Source organism: Equus przewalskii, chromosome 8, assembly GCF_037783145.1.
Source record: "Equus przewalskii isolate Varuska chromosome 8, EquPr2, whole genome shotgun sequence".
Taxonomy (NCBI): domain Eukaryota; kingdom Metazoa; phylum Chordata; class Mammalia; order Perissodactyla; family Equidae; genus Equus; species Equus przewalskii.
In genome coordinates, this window is record NC_091838.1 from 10,030,415 (window position 1) to 10,051,371 (window position 20,957).

At 38.2% G+C, this 20,957-nt stretch overlaps 1 protein-coding gene across 2 annotated transcripts in view; it reads right to left on the reverse strand.

Moving 5' to 3' along the window:
• The window catches only part of LOC103550946 (uncharacterized), a 117,824-nt gene that overhangs the window by 89,220 nt on the left and 7,647 nt on the right, over nt 1-20,957 (reverse strand). The window contains exons 4-6 of one of the 2 annotated variants that reach the window (XR_011542986.1): nt 20,380-20,512; nt 17,926-18,003; nt 5,479-8,293 (exon numbers count right to left, since the gene is read on the reverse strand). The gene's annotated coding sequence lies outside the window, so the exon portion shown is untranslated. Of the gene's footprint in view, nt 1-5,478; nt 8,294-17,925; nt 18,004-20,379; nt 20,513-20,957 lie in introns of those variants that run through there. The other variant, XM_070630415.1, reaches the window with a different exon arrangement.

Consider the following 20,957-nt stretch of genomic DNA (forward strand, 5'->3'; position numbering starts at 1 on the left):
AATGGGTAGAGCTTCGAGGACTTAAAGGAAGATGGAGCCACAAGACAGCAGGAGCCTGGATCCCTCAAGAGACATATCCAATGAGGTATGACCCACTGGACTGTGACTTAAATGAGATATAAATTTCTAGTATACCAAGGCAGGGAGAGCTTAGGGATATTCTGTTACTTGGTTAATATTGTTTTCCATTATACTATTCATTGTAGAAATTTGGAAATACAAAAACACCTTACCTATTCTCACATATTTATTATTCTAGGTGAACTTCAGAATTACTCTGTTGGGATTTTAATTGAAATTACAATAGATATATACATTAATTAGAATAATTCAACATAGTTATAACACTGTATGTTGTTATCCAGAATAAGGTATATGTATCCATTTATTCAAATTTTATTTTTCATCTAGGAACTGTATATTTGTTACATTTATTCTGAGGCATTTAGTTTATTGTTACATTTCTTCTTATCTGCAACTATAAGTGGAACATTTTTTATATCATTTTCTTTTTTATGGTTTTATCAAAGTTGTTTTATATATTTTGTGACCAGTCACATTATTATATTCTTCTATTCCTTCTAACAGTACTTTTTCTTATTGACTCTCTTGGGTTTTCCAAATATATAATCATCCTATCTGCAAATAATCACAACATTGCCCCTTCTTTTCTAATGTTTATGATCATTATTTCACTCTTCAGTCTCATTTATCTATAACAGTTCCAGAAAAATATTAAATAATAATGGTGAAATGAGGCACATCTGCCTTATTCCTGACTTCAGTGGGGATACTTGAAGTGTTTCATCATCAAGAACAATGCCAGCAACTGCTTTCAGATATGCATATAATTTTATTTAAGGAAGTATCATTCTCTTCCTGTTTTATAAAGGATTACTCTTCTTTGACCTGTAGTCAATTGTACTAGGCCATTTCATATTGTTCAACATTCTTGCATTCCTGAAATAAGCCCTACTTGGTCGTGGCATATTATTCTTTTAATGTAGTGCTGGATTTTATTTTCTGGATTTTATTTACTGTTTTGCATTAATATTCATAAGTGAGATGATTTATCGTTTTCTTTTTTGTGGCGTCTTTGTCAGATTTTGGAGTGAATGTCATATGAGTTTGGGGTGTCTTTTTTTCAGAATTGGAATGCTTTCTTTATTTTCTATGCCTGAAACAATTTAAATTGCATAGGAATTACCTGTTCTTTGAAGGTTTGAAAACATTTATCCATGAAATTCTTTGGTATTTTTACAGGCAAGGCCTTCATTTAACAGCATAATAAATTCCTTTCATGATCATTGTTTTATTTAGTATATCTACATCTTTTGAGTCAATTTTCGTTATTTTCAATTTCTTAGAAAATTTATAAACTGGTTCCTAAATTTTTAAGTTGGCTATGCATTGTATAATATTGACCTGAAAATGGAAAGTTAATATTTTTTCAAACAGATTTTGTAAAGGAAATATTCTCAAAAGTATGTTTTATGGATGTTACTAAGATAACATAAAAAAAGGATCCATGATCAATATAATTGGGAAATGCTTTAAAACAAATATTAAAGATTTATTTTCCACAGGACTTCCCAGAGTCCTTAATATTCTTATGCGAATCTTGACTCTTTAAGAGTTGGGGGTAGACAGTGTACATAACACTTTTCATATTTGACTCTATAGTCTCCCTCTTTTCAAGGAGCATCTCACGGGATTTGTGTCCCCAGGTACACACTTCAGGAAAGAGGTCTAAAGAAATCTGAAGAACAGGGTTATTAATGCTGAAATATTTCCAGGATTGATGAAAGTAGGATGTTCTGGAAGACTACTCATTCTAGAAAACTCATAACAATACAATAAAAATATATAAACTTCAATGGCTCAGAATGATACCTGGTTTTATTTGATTCAAACATTTTTCACGCTTATATCTTTGCTTGTATATCACTAAGAAAAATACCAAAGACCTTAAATATCATGTAAAAGATGAAGCTGCAATTATTTGAATATTTAGAAACACTCAAACAAACTTTGCCTTACATAACTAGGGACTTTGCACAATTTTTACTTATATTAGCTAAAATATTGCTTATTTAATCAGGAGGTCTGTTATATATTATAAATATCGACTATAAAATCAAAATTGTTTCTCTCCACAATATTACACTGTCTCCAACTTACACATGAAGAAATTTCATGTTCTATCTAAGCAAAGCCTTTGCGCAACTCTTCAGAGACTTGATCTTAGGAACTAACTTAAAATGGCATCTGGAAAAGTTTCAAAAGGCTGAAGACACAAAAGAAAGTATTAATGTGTGACTACACCTTGTCAATTATATATGTAAATTCAAACAGAACATGCTCAGAAGCTGATAGTTTCTCATTTTCTGAGACCTATCATGGAAAAGAGACTATGGGCCCCAATTTAAGAGCTCAGCTCAAGGAACCCAGATGACAGAATGCATGGGTGAAACCTTATTGCATTTGAAAATTTCAATACAATTCTTAGAAAATTGCTACAACCTCAGGCCTAGTTAGCAATCAATCAACAAACAAACTTGAACTCTATTGCCTACAATTGCTTGAGGAAATTCAGAGAGAAAAGCAATCCTTGACTATAACTCTTCAAGGTAATCCATTTCCTTATAATGGCTTCTTTTATCATTTTATTAAAAGCAGTATCCTAACAAAACAGTGAGCTTCTACTGGAAATAAGAAGCATAAGAGTTTGGCAGTGGTGTGCTGGGGCTGGTTTATACAGTTCCCAAGAGCCAGCTTCCCTTCCCAACTTCATCTTCAGTAACCTCATGTTGGAAGCTGGAAATGAACTGTGGTCGGAGCACTTACACCATAGAAACTGGCAAACACTACAAACCAGGACTGTTTTTTCCCCCAGAGAGTTGGTTATTAAACATTTACCAGCACACCACTGCTAATTATGCAAAACATATCAATAAGATCAATATCAACAACTATGAATTACGCTGTTTATGATAAATGTGAATTATACAATAAACTATGAATTCACTCATTCTAAGAGCTCCCAAAAGTTACATGTTCACACAATACTTTTTATTAGTTTAACATACTGAAAATTCTACCACAATTTATATATATCTTAATTAATAGATTATATGATAGACCTCTTTCATTATTATTTATAAAACTTTGAAACACATGCCAATATTTGACAGAATTAGTTAGCTGTCTTTGGTGTAAAAAGAAAATTTACCCAAATTTAGGATGTATTTGAGTGCTTTCATATGTGTTTTTCTAGTTATTCTGTTTCTATATTACAATGAATTTGTATATCTTAATGTTTGTCCCTAAATTTCTCAAAAATCTAGATCACAGACCTTAGACTTCAGTGTTTGGCACAATACTATTTATGTATTTGATCTAAATGTTTGACTAGATATGTGCAGGAGCCATAGATAATGTTTACGTCAGGAAAATTTTTTAAAGTTTACAGAATTAAATGTATATTTATTCAAGATATTCACATTTTTGTGCACTAATTTGAATCATAAATTTCAAAAATGGGGGAATTTGCTCTCGGTGCTGGAATATGCTTTCCTTCACGTGAAAATTTTCTTTCGTATGAAACAGTAATCTTATTTATTTTACAGCATGTTGAAAAACTTTGATAATCTGGTGCACCTACAAGTATCAAAAAGTGTCAAGGAAGATATTATTTTCTGAAATAGTACCTGTTGAAATTATTTATTTATCTAGCTCTTTGTAAACACACACATACACATCCCCCCTTACTTTTTAAAATCACGTAGTCTAAGGTTAACGATGTAAAACTTTTGATAGAAGAAAACAAAGAATTCAAAGATACCAACAGTGAGGGCTAACATAACTAATAACTTTTGTTCTCACACTTGATCCTGTATTTCCTAGTAGCCAGAAAAAAAGGCAAGGAAAGAAGTTGAAAGTCTCTTACGCCTTAATATTGGAAAAATAAAAATTTGAATTTTTCCAGAGAAGTGTTACTTCACTTGCTCAATTCATTGAACAAATTCATCCAATAAATATTTATTAATTGCCTACTACACTTTAGGCAGTACACTGATGCTGAGCATATAGAAATTAAGCAGCCATGGAAGGTAGATACAAAAATCAAGTAAATGGAAATGAGGATAGATGTGCCTCGCTGTAATGGATATAGAACACTGTGGGGCAGCAAATGAGTGAGTAAGACATTTAATCTAGAGGAGTGATTGTGAAAGTTTACACAGAAACTTCTCCCCCAAAGACTTAAAAATTAAATATATCTCTGTATGACAGGTATTTCAAGTAGAGAATGACACAAGCAAAGGACCAAAAACCAAAAACAGCAGGGCGTTCAGTGAACTTCCAGTCCTTTTAGTTCTGTTGGAGTACAGAGTGTGGGGAGAGGAACAGATAACAGGAGAAGAGAATCGGGGATATTGACAGTGTCTACTTTGAGAGAAAAGAAGCCTACACCATAGGCGGGAAAGAAGAGAGGCTAATAGGGAGAAAGAAGGGATTTCTAGACACAGTTTTCAATGACTGAGTTAGGAAACTAAAAGACCGAGAATGAGAAACTACAACAGAACCTTTTAGAGGGAGAAGAATCCAAAATTCTTCTAGACACAGAAAATTTCTGTGGAGTGGGATGGCCATGATGAAAATAGAGGTGAAGGTAATTAGAAATGAGGAGCTTATGGAATTGAGAATCTAAGATCTGGTTAGAATACCCAAATTACTGGTAGGAACTGGGGCAAAGGGGAAATGGGAAGCCATAACTTGTCTATGCTCTTTTTGAGTTTTAAAACGTTTCAAATTATTTGCTAATTAAGTTCTTTAACTTTTCCTCAGAAACTTTTGAATAAAATTGGTCCTGGAGGATGATGTACCTTATGTCCGTTTTGACTTGTTGCTCATGGCAAATTGCCACATGCCCTAGTGAGTGTTGGCACACTCCAGCGTAAGATGTACCCAGGAGGAGGAGAAGAAAGCAGCTCGGTATTTGCAATCAGACAAATGCAAGAGTTTGTTATGGGCCATGCACGGTCTGAGCCTCCTTACCTGTGTAATGATTGAAACGAACTTGACCCCCAGGTCTTTGTCTATTCTAGTCTTGCATCATCTATGACCTGATATATAAATAAATTAAAATGACTATTTCACATTATATCCTAGTTTTGCTCAGATGTCATTCCTTCTCTAACCATTTCCCTGATTCTGACCCTGTATTATTTCCACATAATGGAATCAACAGAGAAAAAAGGGAGTACAAAAGGAAGGCATAACCAGTGGCATATGGCAGCGCTTAATTCTTGATCTGGCACTATTTTCATGAGACTGTGAACCACAGATAAGTTACCTAAATAAAAGCTATTCATTCTTTATGGAAACAATCCAAGTATGTTTCTTCATGTTTATTACAAAATAGTTTATGTTAGAACTTATTATCTAAACTTAAAACCACAATAAAGTCCATACTAATTAGAGCTGATTCAGAAAAGTTTATTAAACATAACATATTTATTAAACTTATTTACATATCACTCAAACTGGATCTCTTTGGGTCTCATGCCTGGTGCTTTGCTCCTCACATTAAACACTCCATAAACGTTTGTTAAATTAAATTAAAGGAGTTGCTTTTACTGGAGCTCACATGCCCTTCCATGATTAATGAATCGTCACTAAGTGAGAAATTAATGAGTGTGCTTTGCACATCAGGAAAAAAAATGTGTTCTGTTTTGGAGAGGGACAAAATTTCACAGCAGGGGAAGAAGAGCAGCAACTTCAGGAATTAACAAGAAAGAAACTTGCAATTACAGCTACTGACATGTGGATAAACTCAAATAGCTGCCAAAATCACTACCTATGAGCTAATGTATACACTAGCTTCAAATTAACCAATACTTCACATGCCCCTTCTCCATACAATTAGAAAGGAACAGAGGAATGGAAGAATCTATCCAGGACAGCTCCGAAGCAGAGACAACTCTCAAGTTCAGATTTCTCACGGCTGCCATATTTCTTATTCTCAGCCCTCATTTTTCTTTCTCTTTCCCATAATCAGAGAACCAGAGCTCACAGGGAAGTTCAGACAGCAAAACTAAGCTGATCTTAATGAAAAGAGGAGGCAATGAGGGATGGATCCCAAAGTGGGAAAAGAGGGTAATTCTGAATCTATATCTGTCATGTTAGGGAATTACAGCAAATAGAGAAATCTAAGCAGTCAGTCAATTAATGGCAGGAAGATCCTGGTATGACACAGCTTCTCCTGAAGGTGGAACATAATTATCAGTGGGAAGCAGCTGCAAGCAATAAGAAGTCTGGATAAGTAAGCAGGAAAGGATGGGAAGGCATCCAGGAGTCTGGTATTAGGTAAAGTTGGGAAAGATTCAGAGAGAAGAATAAGTCATGGAGAAATTAAGTAGGAGACAGGTCACATTTTTATTAATTAAGTAGGGAAAGGTCACATTTTTGGTCGAAGTCCTGACAACATCACTTATTGCAACTGGGACACAAGCCTGGGGCCAGACCTTACATACGGATGGCCTGATGCTGAGTCAGCATGTTAGTGTCCCAAGGCTCACTGATATTTCTCAACTATGAACAGAATTGGTCTTGGGTCTGGACCAGTGGAAAAATGATTGAGACAAAGTGCACTAAGTGTCTATCAAAGAGGAAACCCTCCACTAGTGCCATTTCCTTTTTATTTTCTTCCATTATTTTATTTATGGGCCAGACAGGGAAAAATCACACAACTAAAACACCCACTGTCCTTCAGCCACATACAGCCGGTCACATCAACATCTGACCACTTGGATTTTTAATGTAGCATATCCATTATTTGTTTTGCTGTTACTGATAGCACCATACTTATAAAATATGATGTGCTGTGAATAGATAATAAATACAGAATTAGAAGCCTTGGGAAACAATAAGTAGAATTAATGAAAGGAAGAAATAAGCAAGAGAACCTGGATTTCAGAATCCTGGCAAAGTAGCTTGAGGGCTCTCTCAGGACACTCAACTATCTCAACATATAGGAAGAAGTCCACTATTATTTCTCATGAACTCCATGGATGCTGCTGAGTGTGGACACTGGAGATGAGAGAGTTTGGTTTTTGTTCAGAAAAACTCACCAATTTACACATGCAAAGAGAGTAAAACAACTGGCTGAACTGGTTAGAAATTTGTGTCCATGTGTTCTTTATCACTTTCCTATTCCAAAATTACTCCTTCACCAATATCCTCCTAACCTCCTTCCCTTTTGGATTTGATAAAATACAGAACTCAAAAATTTCTTTGGAAGTCTGTCCTCATTGCGTATCAGTGACCAACAATCATGAATGGCTGAATGTTTTGGTCAAGGGATGTATGGGGGCAGAATATAGTTTTCAGATTTGACATTGACTAACATTGACATTATCATATAATGGCAATTAAATATACAGATTCTAAAAAAATAGAAAGAATAATGATCTAATGAAACAAATTCCTCCTACCCTTGTCAATTAATCATAGTCTAACAAGTTTCTCCTTTGCCACAGTTATATCCACCCACAGCAACCTTCACATAGCCATGGACTTTTAGTATTTGAAAGTTTAAAAATCCATGTGAACTAGTTTTCTTCAATTATACCGGAATTTAGTTATCTTTTATAGCAAGATACAGTCATCATAATATTTTTAAACGTTACAGTCTTCATTCTTTCCTGATTAGGACATGATTCTGTTATGAGGATTTGATTTGGTTAAAATTATGACATATGTTAATTTTATGACTCAACTCTAAAAATGGTGCAGAAATTTAAATCTACAATTTTTTTAAATACAGACTTGATATGAGATGAAAGAAAACTTGTTAAATTTTACATCAAAATAGCTGCTAAAAAGAAACTATGAACACATTTAATATAGGACGTAGTAACAATTAGCGTTCATTCCTGCCAATAGGTTATTTTCCCCATTTATGATTTTAGGTTTTACAATGTAATCACCAGGCCAGTAACAGCTAATCTGGGCATACAACAAAGTTAAAATGTTTTACCAGCCTTCTAAACATTTGTGCTGCTAGATTTCTCACTAGTTGAAAGCACCAAGACAGCCTGTTAGGTGGGTGAATATAGAGTATATTGGAATTGCACCATATGCTGTTTCAAAGAAACATCTGACTTAGCTAAGAACACGCTTTTGATTTATTAGTTGACTTCTGTGCAGACATATGTGATTTCATGATTCTTTTATTCGTGTCACACTTTTGATGCAATCAACCCTCATGTTCTCTTCTTTTCTTCAATTCCTGGGAGAAAATACAATCAATCACTGAGCAAAGATAGTAGAGGAACAGCCCTTTTTCTAATACAATTTTCCTTTTTTATCCTGCTGTTTTAAAATATATATTTTTGAAAGAGAAAATAAATGAGGTGATTTAGTGGTGATCTTCCACTGTGCACATTTTCAAATTTGGGCTGCCTTGATTTGTCGATTTTGATATTGGAAATTGATAGAAAATGATAAAATTCCTCTTACCTTTATACTAATTTGTTCCTAAAAAGAAAAAGTTACAGTTTGTCATATCTTCCAGTAACTAGAATTCCAAAATAAAAATGAGGTTTGAAAGATCAGACAGGCAGTTGATATATGTTTCAGACGCAAGTGGCAAGCCCAATACTAAAGGCAAAGCAAACACATTTTATTATAAGTTAACACTTACTGAATACATCTTACATGCTGAGGAATATTAATGCATTTTACCTGGATCATCACAGGTAATGTTCCAAGTAACCCATAATTCAAATATTGGCCTTAGCCCTATTGTGCAGTAAAAGTAACTGGGTCTCAGGACATAAGTCACTGTCCAAGGTCACAAAGCTGGTAAGTTACAGGGCCATGATTCAGACATAGGCCACCTGGCTTCATGGCTTGCAATACTAAGTTGTTCTCTTTCTTACCAACTTTAAAACATGGTAAATCACCTCGACTCTCTTAGCTTTCATTTCCTGATCTCTAAAACATGAATAATATTGTCTATCTCTTCGACATATGGGAAGAAGAAATGAATGAAGAGTTGAGGGCAGTAAGGCATTGACATTTATGGATCTGAGGAAACCATAAAGACTCTCTCTTTTCAGAGATGAAATTTTCTAAGTGATTTGCTCAGACAGTCTTACAACTAAGAACTGTCACTGAATCACCCAATTGTTTTAGAAGCAGCACTAGAACTCAGGTGCCCAGAACTACATTCTTTTTCCAACCACCTTGAAATGGAAGCTGATCATTTCTGCACCTTGAATACTGGTGTGAGCGGGCACTTGGTTTGATAGGAAGGCCAACACTCTGAATTGGAAGGGTAAGGCAAACTGTTACTACCATTAAAACTACTTATGGCTAACTTTCATGCTAAGCCGTGAGGCAAAAGACAGCCACGGTTCAGAGATTCTACAAACAGACCAGACCAAGGGATGAGATGGGACAAAGCATTAAAACGGGTATAACTATTCCCATTCTTCCACCTTCTAGGAAGGAGACATCCTCAGCTACTGGGTGGGTTTGTTCTAATTGACGTGATCGGCAGAGATGAAGAATTGAAGAAACAGAAGGAAAGGGAGAGATTTCTTTAAATAATGCAGAAATGAGATACAGATTCTGTTCCCTCTTGAACCACTGCAGTTAGGATCCAACTTTATCATTCCACCCAAACTTGCTCTGGTCCAGGTTACCAATGACCATGTGGCTAAAGCAAATGGTGGATTTCAGTCTGCCTCTGGCCTGACTTATCAACAGCATTGAGCGCAATTGCTATTCTTGCCACTTAGCATCCCTTTCCTTGGTTTCTCTCCTCCCTCATTTGTTGCTCCTTCACAGCCTCCTCAGCTGGTTCCTCCTCTTCTCCCTGATACTTAAATGTCAGAGCACGCCAGGGTCAGTCCTTGTTCCTCTTCTCTATGTGTTGTAGCGGAAATAAAAGTAATAACAACAACAACAAAAAACCATGAGTGAGTTTTTAGCAGGGTAAACTAAAGCAAGTAGGCAAAAGTGAGGCTCTGACCTGGATATCAGGCTTGTTTGGGGAAATTTTGAAAATGCTTGAGAGGAGAAATGAAGACTTGGAAGCCAGCAATTGTCGGAATGTCCAATTAACAGGATCGTCTGCAACATGGTGCTTCTAACATACACAAAATGCTCTAGTAACAATACTGCAAGTGGGAGGGTGAAGGCTAAAAGAAGCCTGAGAACTCCAGAAAACAGAAACTGGATGAGGCAAACAGGATGAGGTTCAGTGTGGGATTATGTGAGCAAATGCTTTGTAGCAGAATGAAGTAACATCTTTCAGTAGGTCAAAATGGCTCAGGGAAAGACATCGAAAGAAGTGGCTCTCCCAAAGAAGAATGTATTCTCAAGTTACCAGCAATTTAGTCTAGAGAAAGGCACGTCTCAAAAAGAATCATGGGTGTGGCTATTGGCAAATTGAGCCTACCAAAATTAAATAGATACAAAGCTACGTTTTTGCCAGAGTTGTACTGTCACTAGCCTGGAATAAAACAGATTGTGACTATTTGTTGCTTAATATGTCTATTGGTCTCCTAACATTCAGAAGCAGAGCCTGAGCAAGTTACTCAGGCCCCAGAGAAGGCACAGTCTCCAATGCCCTCTTTAGGGGTGGTTAAGAAATATTAATCAGCCATAAAGCAAGATGAAATTCTGCCATTTGCAACAAAAAAGATGGACTTTGAAGGTACTATGGTAAGGTAAATGTTACACAGAGAAAGATAAATACTGTATGATTTCACTCATATGTGGAAGATAAACACATAGATACAGAGAACAGATTAGTGGTTACCAGAGGGGAAGGGGGTGGGGGGAAGGCAAAAGGGGTAAATGGGCACATATGTATGGTGACAGGTGAACACGAGACTTTTGGTGGTGAACACAGTGCAGCCTATACAGAAGCTGAAATATAATGATGTACACCTGAAACTTAGACAATGTTATGTGTGACCTCAATAAAATAAAATTTTTTTAAAAGGAGGATATGGAGAAGGAAGAGGAAAGAGCTAAGGGTCATGGGAAACAGCAGAGAGGAAAGCTACTTCTAGGGAGGAGAACTGGAGCCTATCAACGAACATTTGTGCATCCCGAGGGTAGAGGGCTATGTAAGTCCAGGTCCTCCAGATGCCAAGACAGGATTAAACATGAAACAATTTTATTAGGGAAAATTCCTACGTGAAAGGAAACAGGGAGGGAGCCAGATAAGGCTGAGAGAGCCATCAGATCAGGATACCAGTTGGGTGGAAGTGCTCTAGACTGCTGTGCAGTTTAAGGAAAATTTAACAAAGCCATGGGGGAGTTGTTCTTGGGCAAAAGTGGGAGTCCATGCTGTTGGGCCCATACATAGCCTGTCTCTGCCACTGTGGTCACTTCATTCACGTGCCCATCATGTCAGTTCTAGGGGGACAACACTAGCTAATATCGACTGGCCAAGCTGTTTTATCTACTGTGTTGTCTCGTGCCTCCTCCATGGTGGATGCTTTCTAGTGGTCGTTAAGGGTGAAAATCCACTCCCATTGGTCAATTCACATGTCTCAACTCCAGACCTCCTTGTCTCCAATCTTCCAGTCTTTTCCCTTCCAGACCCCTGATGATCACAAGGCTCCTGGTCACTGCCCAGAAATCTATGAATATTTTCACCTAGGGCCATTTCTCCTTGTACACAAAGTGGATGACCAAGTGCACCACCCATAGTTCTTGCCACTAGGAAGATCTGCCTTCTCATTGTCTCTCAGAGATTCTCCCAAATGCAGCTGTAATAGAGTTGCTTTCTCTTTTTGGCATGAATACACCACCTAGCCAACTCACCCATAATTCAACAGTGGGCTTTTTCTTTCTCTTTCTATATATGAACATAGTCATTTGCCCCATAGGAATGTGAACTGTTTCTGATCCCCTTTTATCAATGCAATGGAAACTATTACATTTGCCAAATCAATAGCCACATTCTTACACCAGAGGCTTTATTGAACTGTTTTAGCAATAATACCATATCTAGCACAGCAGCTTCACCTAGGGTTACAACCATTAGATCAATTAGAACAGTAGTTAGATCTACAGTAGCCTGTAGCCATTTTCTTGGATCCACCAGGTCTCTGCAGGGGTCAGACTAAACAAATAACTTGATATACGATAGAGAGCACCACGCTACATCATCTGGATCTTTAATAGTAGCACCCATCTCCACTGTCCCCACTCGGATAAAATACTGTTTTGATTTACTATCTTGGCAGGAGGTTAGGGGAGATTAGTTCCAGAGGTTTCCATTAGGCCTTCTTCATTATACTATTAATTACTCCCTAGGCCAGGGACCCAATGTAGCAGTCAATCCAATTCCAAGTATATCAATTCTGATTATGCACCAATGGTCACTGGTGGGTCCATGGAACAAGTGGATACACTGTGAGCTGGATATTAGTCAAGACTCCATTTATTACCTGGTCCCATAGCCCCAATCCAACAGGAGGCCATGATGACCCTTTGGTGTCTGCTTATCAATGTCAACTCAGACCCTGAGTCCAGTAGTCCTGGAATGCCTTTTTATTCTCCTTTTCCCAGGGTACTGTTACCTAGGTAATGACTGTAAGTCCCTTTGGGGAAGGATAGGAGAATTGTCATGGTATATACTTGCCATGGAGTTGAAGAGTCCTTCCTCTTAGGGACCCAGACACCTCATTAGTCAGTGGATTCTAGACCTGAAAATTGATTACCTCTGAGAACTGAGAAAGGGATCTTCATGTTTTATTGGGCAGGACTTCTTTCAGCCTCTTGCTCCTCTATCATTCTCTCTCTCTCTCTCTTTCTGTCCCTCTTCCTCTCCCTCTCTGCCTCTCTTCCTTTCTCTCTTATTGATGATAAGCAGTACCATTATTTGCCCCGGGGGACACATGCTTTATTTACCATCTCCACAACCTCCTGTGACCTTGCCAGTTTTTTACAGAATTGTGACCTTCTGGCTTCTGGTGATTAAGCGTCACCACCCGGCTTCTACTATTGATGGGCCCCATTAGTCATCAATTCATGAAATGAGCACCACTCTATGACCACCTACCATCATCGCTGGCCCACATCTCTTTCACCAGCACATTCCTGATGGTGGTCTGTCCTCCTGACCCTCTCATGGGACATAATCTTATGGTAGGTTTCCTAGCCTTACATAATACATACACTCCAGCATGCCCACTTGTCTCAAGCATTTTGGTTTCCTTCCTCGGAAGAGGAAAACTGCCAGGAAAATGCAGGCGTTTCTAACTTACTGAGAGTTTCGCATTGTTTTTCTAAGTTTATAAGAGCCACCACAGTAGCACACATGCCCCGTGCTTAGCGTCTTTGCTAGGGTGTTAATCCTTATTTCCCAAGAAAGTGCCCCCAAGTTAATAAATTATTGCTTATTTAGAATTACATTCTGGCACCTTGGCCAAACACTCTTAAAAATCCAATCCCTAGTTATTGGCCTGGCAGCCAGGAATGGCAATGTGGGCTGAATCTGAGGAGGGCACCGGTTGCCCTGTGGGGAGAGGCTTCTGCAGCGTCTTCCAGCACAGCTGAAGGACTAACCCCTGCTATGGAAGGGAAGGGTGGCCACCTCTGCATATCTAGAGGGTCCAGAGGATTTGTAGAATCAACATCCTCAGGGACATCCAGAGATCCCTGTACCCTTTCTCAGGATCCTGAGTTTTTCCTACTAAGGCTCTGACCTTCACATAACAGATCTACCTTGGCTGAGCATTCAAACATATCTGCCACTCTCACAACTAGTTCTTCTCCCTGTCATTTGAGACCTGCTCTTTAAATATGCTAAAACCACCCAAACTCTCTAATTTTTACACTTAGCCACTAACTATTTGTTAATGGCAGGTGATCTTTCATTATCTTTCTGCAGGGCCTCATTTCAATATAGCTGTAGCCAGCCAACTCCACTGTCTTTGTAGGCAGTGGTTACCCTGTTTTTATCACCTGTGACCACACCTAACCCTCCCAGGCCAATCTCTTATATTTTTAGTATGATGTTTGGGATGTTTGGGGTTGACTGGAAAAATGGTTTCAGTCTAATCCCGCTTCCATCTCATCTAATGGTCCAAAGCAGGGCCCGCTTCACAGGCATGTGAGCTGTGCATGACCTTGCACTCAAAAGGGCTCTGCGATTGCCATGATGAAATTCTCAATAATTTCATATGTGAACCTCTGTTTTGTAAGTGAAGTCCAATGAGACAGTGGAACATACACATGAGCAGAAGAGATACAAGCAAAATACATGTCAGCCTGCTCTGTTCCCTACCTCCCAGTTCACATGCAGTGTTCATGATGTCCATGAGCACAGGATTCCAGTGGACCCACAGTAAGTCAAAGTTCAGAGTGATGGTGTTATGAAAAACACGAAGAACCAAGGAATCTCATCATATTCTTGTTTACTCATATTTGTTGCCCCTATTAGTGAACCACTTTAGACTGAAAATGACGACAAAGAAGCAAAGGAAAAAATAGGACAGCCCACATTTCCTTTTCCTTCCTTACTCATCAGTTAGCCAGAGGTAGAAAGTGTTGGTAAAATGCATGTGTGTCAAAAAGAAAAATAAAAACAGTTTAGTTAGTTTTGTGCAGAGTTTCCATTGTTCTGGTTAAAAAAAACAAAAAAGCTGCTCAGGTACAAGCTACAAAAAAAGCATCGTGCAATTGTGGGGATTTCACATACTAGTTAAATGTTCTATATTTGCATTTAAAATAGACATTGCACAAATGGCAAAATTCATGCTAATAATTTACACTTGCAATTTTTCTTTAGAACAACATTAAAGGGCAAATTAAAAATACCAGGGCAAGACAGAGACCAGGAAGGAAAGGAAAAGGCTTTATGTTTTAGTACCTTTAGAGATACTTTTCCCCTACTTTTGAACGTGAGGCCCCACATTTACATTTTGGAACGAGTTCTGCAAATTATGTAGCTGGCCCTGGCCACCAGCTAGTAATTTGACTTCTTCCCATCTCACTCATTTATTATTGAGTGATTATGTGAAAAACAGGTTTTGGCTGCAGGTGCTCAAGTCCCAGAATGTGGCTCCCAGCCTCAAGATGAGGGGAGCTGAAGTGCAGGGTAATTTGTTCCTAGGGAGTGTGTCATGGTAACTAACAGCACCAATCCAGAGTCGTGGTGCCTGAGTGCAAATTGTGACCTGCCACCATTATGATCCAGAGCAATTTACTTACTCTCTCTGTGCCTCATTTTCCTCACCTGTAAAGTGGGATTGGGATCACAACAATGCCTACCACACGGAGTTGTTGTGAATATTGTTAGCACCATTGAATTGATTCCAACTTCTGTGTGACCGTGTGTACTGCAGAGTGGAACCCTGCCTGGTCTTTTTGCACCATCTTCTCACCTTCTGGTGCTATATCAGATGATGCTCTACTGCTATTCATAAGGTTTTCATGGCCAATTATTTTTGGAAGTGTGTGGCCAGGCCCTTCTTCCTAGTTGTCTTTGTCTGAAAGCTCTGCTGAAACCTGTCCACCATGGGTGACCCTGCTGGTATTTGAAATCCCAGTGGCATAGCTTTCAGCATCACAGCAACACACAACCACTACAGTATGACAACCAACAGACAGGTGGTGTGGTCCCCTGACTGGGAAATGAACCCAGGTCATGGATATGAGTGTTGAATTTTGACCACTGGACCACCAGGGCTGGCTGGCATACAGGGAGTACCACATAATTATTAGCCATTAAGATTATTTTTAAAAATTTAAGGGAAATAGCCTATCCTTAATCAGAAATATGAGTCACCTGTACTTTATTATAAATTATCATTATTTTTAAAAATCATATATGACAACACAGGAACATTTGCCTTCACAAAACACTACTTAAACATACATGGATATGGTATACAATTTTGATAGGTGAGTAGGAATCCATCATGATTACCCCAAAATGAGCATCTTCTAGTCATCTTAACCTTATGATTAATGTGCTCAGAGACTGCTTCAGGTAATCAGCCAGTAGAGAGCCAAGCTACATTATTACTGCATTGTGTTTGAGCTAAAATTACTTGGAAATGAGGAGAAATTTATTTCTTAAATTATACGTTCATTTGGTAACTCACTAAGCAAACAGAAAAAAATGACTCACAACAAAGCTAGCTGAAACAAAGTTGCCTTAATGTATCCTAGAGACTCACCAATGTTTGGACGCTCCAGCACACACAGATCATACATTATATTGATGTAACACAACTTGGAAGGTTCAATACTATAGAGAATAAAGCCTGAACTTCGATAGAACTGGGAAGTAATGTTTGTAATTATGAAGACCTAAGTTCTCATTTCTCTAAACAGCTATGAAACTCTTCCATGTTCCAAATCCCTTTGGAAGTATGCGAATGTAAAAAGGAAATAAGTGCCCAGCCTCAATAATTAAAAATACCACTGCAACATTTATCTTTAAAGAGAGTTTTGCACACTAGGAAAAGAAAGATGTCAACCTGCTTCTAAGTAAAATAATCTTTAATTTAAAAAAGTTCTCACAAAATTATTTTATTAGAAAACCAAAGTATATATTTTCCCTTTTAGGTTAATTCTATTCTCCAGCAAAATATCCTGGGCATTTTGATGCTTTTACTCCTGTTCATGTTTTTATTTCCTTGTGGCTTTTCTCCTCTCCTGGCACACACGCTACCTAAGGCAAGCGTTTTCTCTTAAGTGTTCTATCCTCCCAAAGTGACTAACATCACGTCATATGCAGTAAAAATCTTGTTTCGTTGATAATCATTGGATTAGTAAACCTTATAAGGATGTTCCAACAATGATAATTTAAAATGATAGAATTTGAAAGGAGTAAATATAGACATAATCAATTTTATACTTTTTCTATAATAATGGTTAAAAAGAACACTTTGAAGTTTTTATATCTCTGTAAATTGTATGTTATAAAAACAAAACACTTAGAGATGGTATAGCATTAGGCAGCTTAATTTATATTCTCAGGGCTACTTTTCTCCTCAGAAGTTTTTGGAGTCAAAGTGGCTTAAAGCTGTGCTTCTACAACTCTGGGTAATGCCAAAGCCTGGCTACGCAGCCCCTCCCTTTGACATTCATTCACCTCAACGTCTGGGTCAAAGTCAAAGCCTATATAGGCATGTGGCAATTCACTCTTAGAAATGTATACGTTTAGAACTGGAAAAGCTCTCAAAACTTATCTAGCCCACACTCTTCATTTTCACATAAAGTATTGAGGCCCTCATGAGCTCCACCACTAGCCCAAGGGCACTCAACTCAATTTATGTGGTGGACATAAGTGCTCCGGTCTCCTTAACTCCAAACCCAGTTCTCATAACTCTACAGCATCGCCTTTATTCAACTTTCAGGGAATTTCTATGACCCGGAGATAATCAGGAGCCATGGTTAGTTATTAGATCCTTCTAAAAGGAGCCCCAGGAGGAACAATGCCCTAATTCAGAAACTCAAGAAGAATCAGGCCTTCTGGATGCTTTCCAGACTGCTTAGAAATCCTGTGAAATCCCGGTGCACCTATACAAACCTTTATTCTACTCCTACATTTTTGAGAGAGACAAGAATATTGACTGCAGACCAGTCCTGAACCTCTAATGTAATACGCGAACAGCTCTTGCTGGAACACCTTAGCATGATTTCAGAGGCTTATTTTTGAAGAAATTCTCTGCCGCTAAGAGTCACTGCAATCCTCCAGAGTTGGGAGCTGTGGGTTGGGGATGAAGCTAGGCATGGGATGCTGAGGTGGCTAAGGTTTATGGTATCAGGTTAAATTATTGCCGTATACTTTTTTTCTTTTCCTCACTGACTTCCTCTGTTATGGCAGTAAGATATACAGTACAAATACTTAAATACATGCAGAAAAGGGAGATATTTTACCTGGAAATGACTTCAAGCTTATTCCTCTAGGGCTGGTACAGGGTCTGTCTGACTGCGAGGTGGAGGCAGTATCCTCTCCTAAATTAAGAGATCAAAAATCACAAGAAGGAAAGCCAAATTGGGGCTAGGCTAAGAATTTAGGACTTTGCCTCTCTTATGGATATAATTATGTTATTGCAGAAAACCTGCAGATATAGAAAAAAGGGCTTCAAAAAATACGTGGAGGCAGCATAGGGGTCCACATGTTTAAGTGTAGGACTGGGTTGAAATGCAGTCATACAAAATTGGCCTTTAGAATCCTGATCCATTAAAACAGAAAGAAATCTTAGAGGACATGTCAAACAGATGAGAGATTAAGAAACTGTGGCTCATGGCAGTTAAGAGACCTTTCAAAGGTCACACAACTGTCAGAGACAAATCAAAGTCAGGCCTCATTATGTATTTCATATTTGCAATCGCGTGCTTAATACTGTTGTGAAACAGAAGTTCAACGCCTAAATTTAGGAACCAAAATGTAAACTGCTTGAATCTACGGACTGGAGAGTTTTGAGACGTGTCAAGGACACAGAAAGACTCCGGGAAAAGGGATTACATATTTTCCCTTTGTCATTATTCAACGAGCTCTCCATTCCTCCATGGCCACTGCTTTTGGCTAGGTATGAGCTGTGGAAACATTTTTCCTGGATTCATCTATTCCCTGGAAAGGAAACTCAATCTGGCTTAAGAGAAAAAGTTCCTCTCCAAGTAATGATAAATTGTCTAAATTGAAAGCTCACACCATAAACAAATTTGAACAGTACAGACATCTTACAAAATTAAATTTCCATCTAGTGAATCTGAATGATGTTTTCAGAAGAAGAGAGGCTAATATTTTAAGCCCTGCTTCACATGACTTCCTTCCATCGTACTGTTTTTAAGGTCCACTCCCAGGTAACTGACAACACAATCATAATGATATTTTTTCTTTATTTCTGTACACTCTATTTTTAGTGAAATACTTAATGTGCTTTGAATGTAACCGCTAATAGTATTGTTTTTACAAGGAAATAAAAAGGCCTGCAAATTTTGATATTCATGCAGTTTCACGGAAACTAAATATAGACTGAACACATCTTTGAATGTGTTAGGAAATTTAACTACACAAAATGTTCCGTGTGCATTCCTATTTTTCTTTTGCACTTCACTGGAACTAAATTTCATATTTTCATACAACCCATACAATCTCATTCTCCATGTTTCAAATTCATCAGAATAGTATCTCTATAACAGTTGCATTGCATAGTTTAAACTAAGATGTAGCTGATTTTAACTACTAGTCAAAAAACTCAAGAATCAATTTTTTTATTAAAAAGTATTCATAATCTGGAGGGCCAGCCCGGTGGCACAGCAGTTAAGTTTGCATGTTCTGCTTTGGCGGCCGGGGGTTTGCCAGTTTGGATCCCGGGTGTGGACACGGCACTGCTCAGCAAACCATGCTGTGGCAGGCGTCCCACATATAAAGTAGAGGAAGATGGGCATGGATGTTAGCTCAGGGCCAGTCTTCCTCAGCAAAAAGAGGAGGATTGGCAGCAGATGTTAGCTTAGGGTTAACTGTCCTCAAAAAAACAAAAAGAAATATTCATAATCTGGGGCTGGCCCCATGGCCTAGCAGTTAAGTTCACATGCTTGGCCTCAGCGGCCCAGGGTTCGCAGGTTTGAATCCTGGGCATGGATCTACGCACTGCTTCTCAAGCCATGCTGTGGCAGGCATCCTACATATAAAGCAGAGGAAGATGGGCACAGATGTTAGCTCAGGGACAATTTCCTCAGCAAAAAAGAGGAGGATCGGCAGCAGATGTTAGCTCAGGGCTAATCTTCCTCAAAAAAAAAAAAAAAGAAAAAAAATATTCACAATCTTTTATGTAACTATAATCAGGCTCCAAACTACCTTTCTAATTTTATCTCCCCCTATTCCCCACCCTGCCCCAGCTCTAGACACGGTGTGGTGGTGTTTTCTCATCTGTGCCTCATGCTTTTCCACCTCTTTTGCTCAGCTGATACACTCCTTCCTCTAATAGCCAAACATCTAAATCCTACCAATCTTTGACAGCCAGGTCCAGTGACTTCCTAGCACCCCAACATTTCCTAGTACCCCTGACCAGGAGGAATCTCATTTGCCTGTGACTGTTATAACCCTTCCCTCTCTTCCTGCTGCATCCATCACCTTTTGTCTCAGAACATGGATTTTTACGGAACAACTTATTATAGCAATTAAGAGTGAAAACTGTAGAGTTGTACAATCTAGGTTCAAATTTTGCCAATACATTATCTAACTGGGGATCTTGGGCATGTCCTTTAACCTCTCTTACCTCCAATTTCATTATTTATAAAGAGGAGATCATTATAGTACCTATCTCATAGAGTTCTTGTAATACAGCCATGCACCACATAACAATGTTTTAGTCAACAACTCACCTAATATATGACGGTGGTCCCATAAGATTAGTACCATACAGCCTAGGTGTGTAGTAGGCTATACCATCTAGTTTTGTGTAAGTACTGTAGGAAGAAAAATTTTTCTCTACCCTTCTAGGTTCTTCTGGATGGTCTAAGGATTAAATTGACATGAGACTGATTAACAGGAGAAAAACAAAAGTTTAATAACATGTATACATGGGAGAAACCCAGGAAAACTGAGTAACTCGCCAAAGTGATCAAAGCTCTCACCTTAAATAGCATCCTCAGCTAAAGACAAAAGAAAATGCTGGGAGTGGGGAGAGTCAGGGACTTCAAGGGGAAGGAAGGCAATTCACAGGGAGATAAGAAGGAGCAAATATTTGGAAAATAAGTGTTTCTTTGGCCACACAGAAACAGAGGGGAGCCCAACAAACACTATTTTCTAGGTTCCTCCCTGTCTACCACCCAGTTCATGTGATGCTAAGGTGATATCTTGCTTCCTGAGACAGGTTTTTTAATATGAACTCTTTTAGACAGTTAAGGGGAAGGTAACAAGAAAAACTTTGAGTCTTTTGTTTCTTAAAAATAATAAGTCT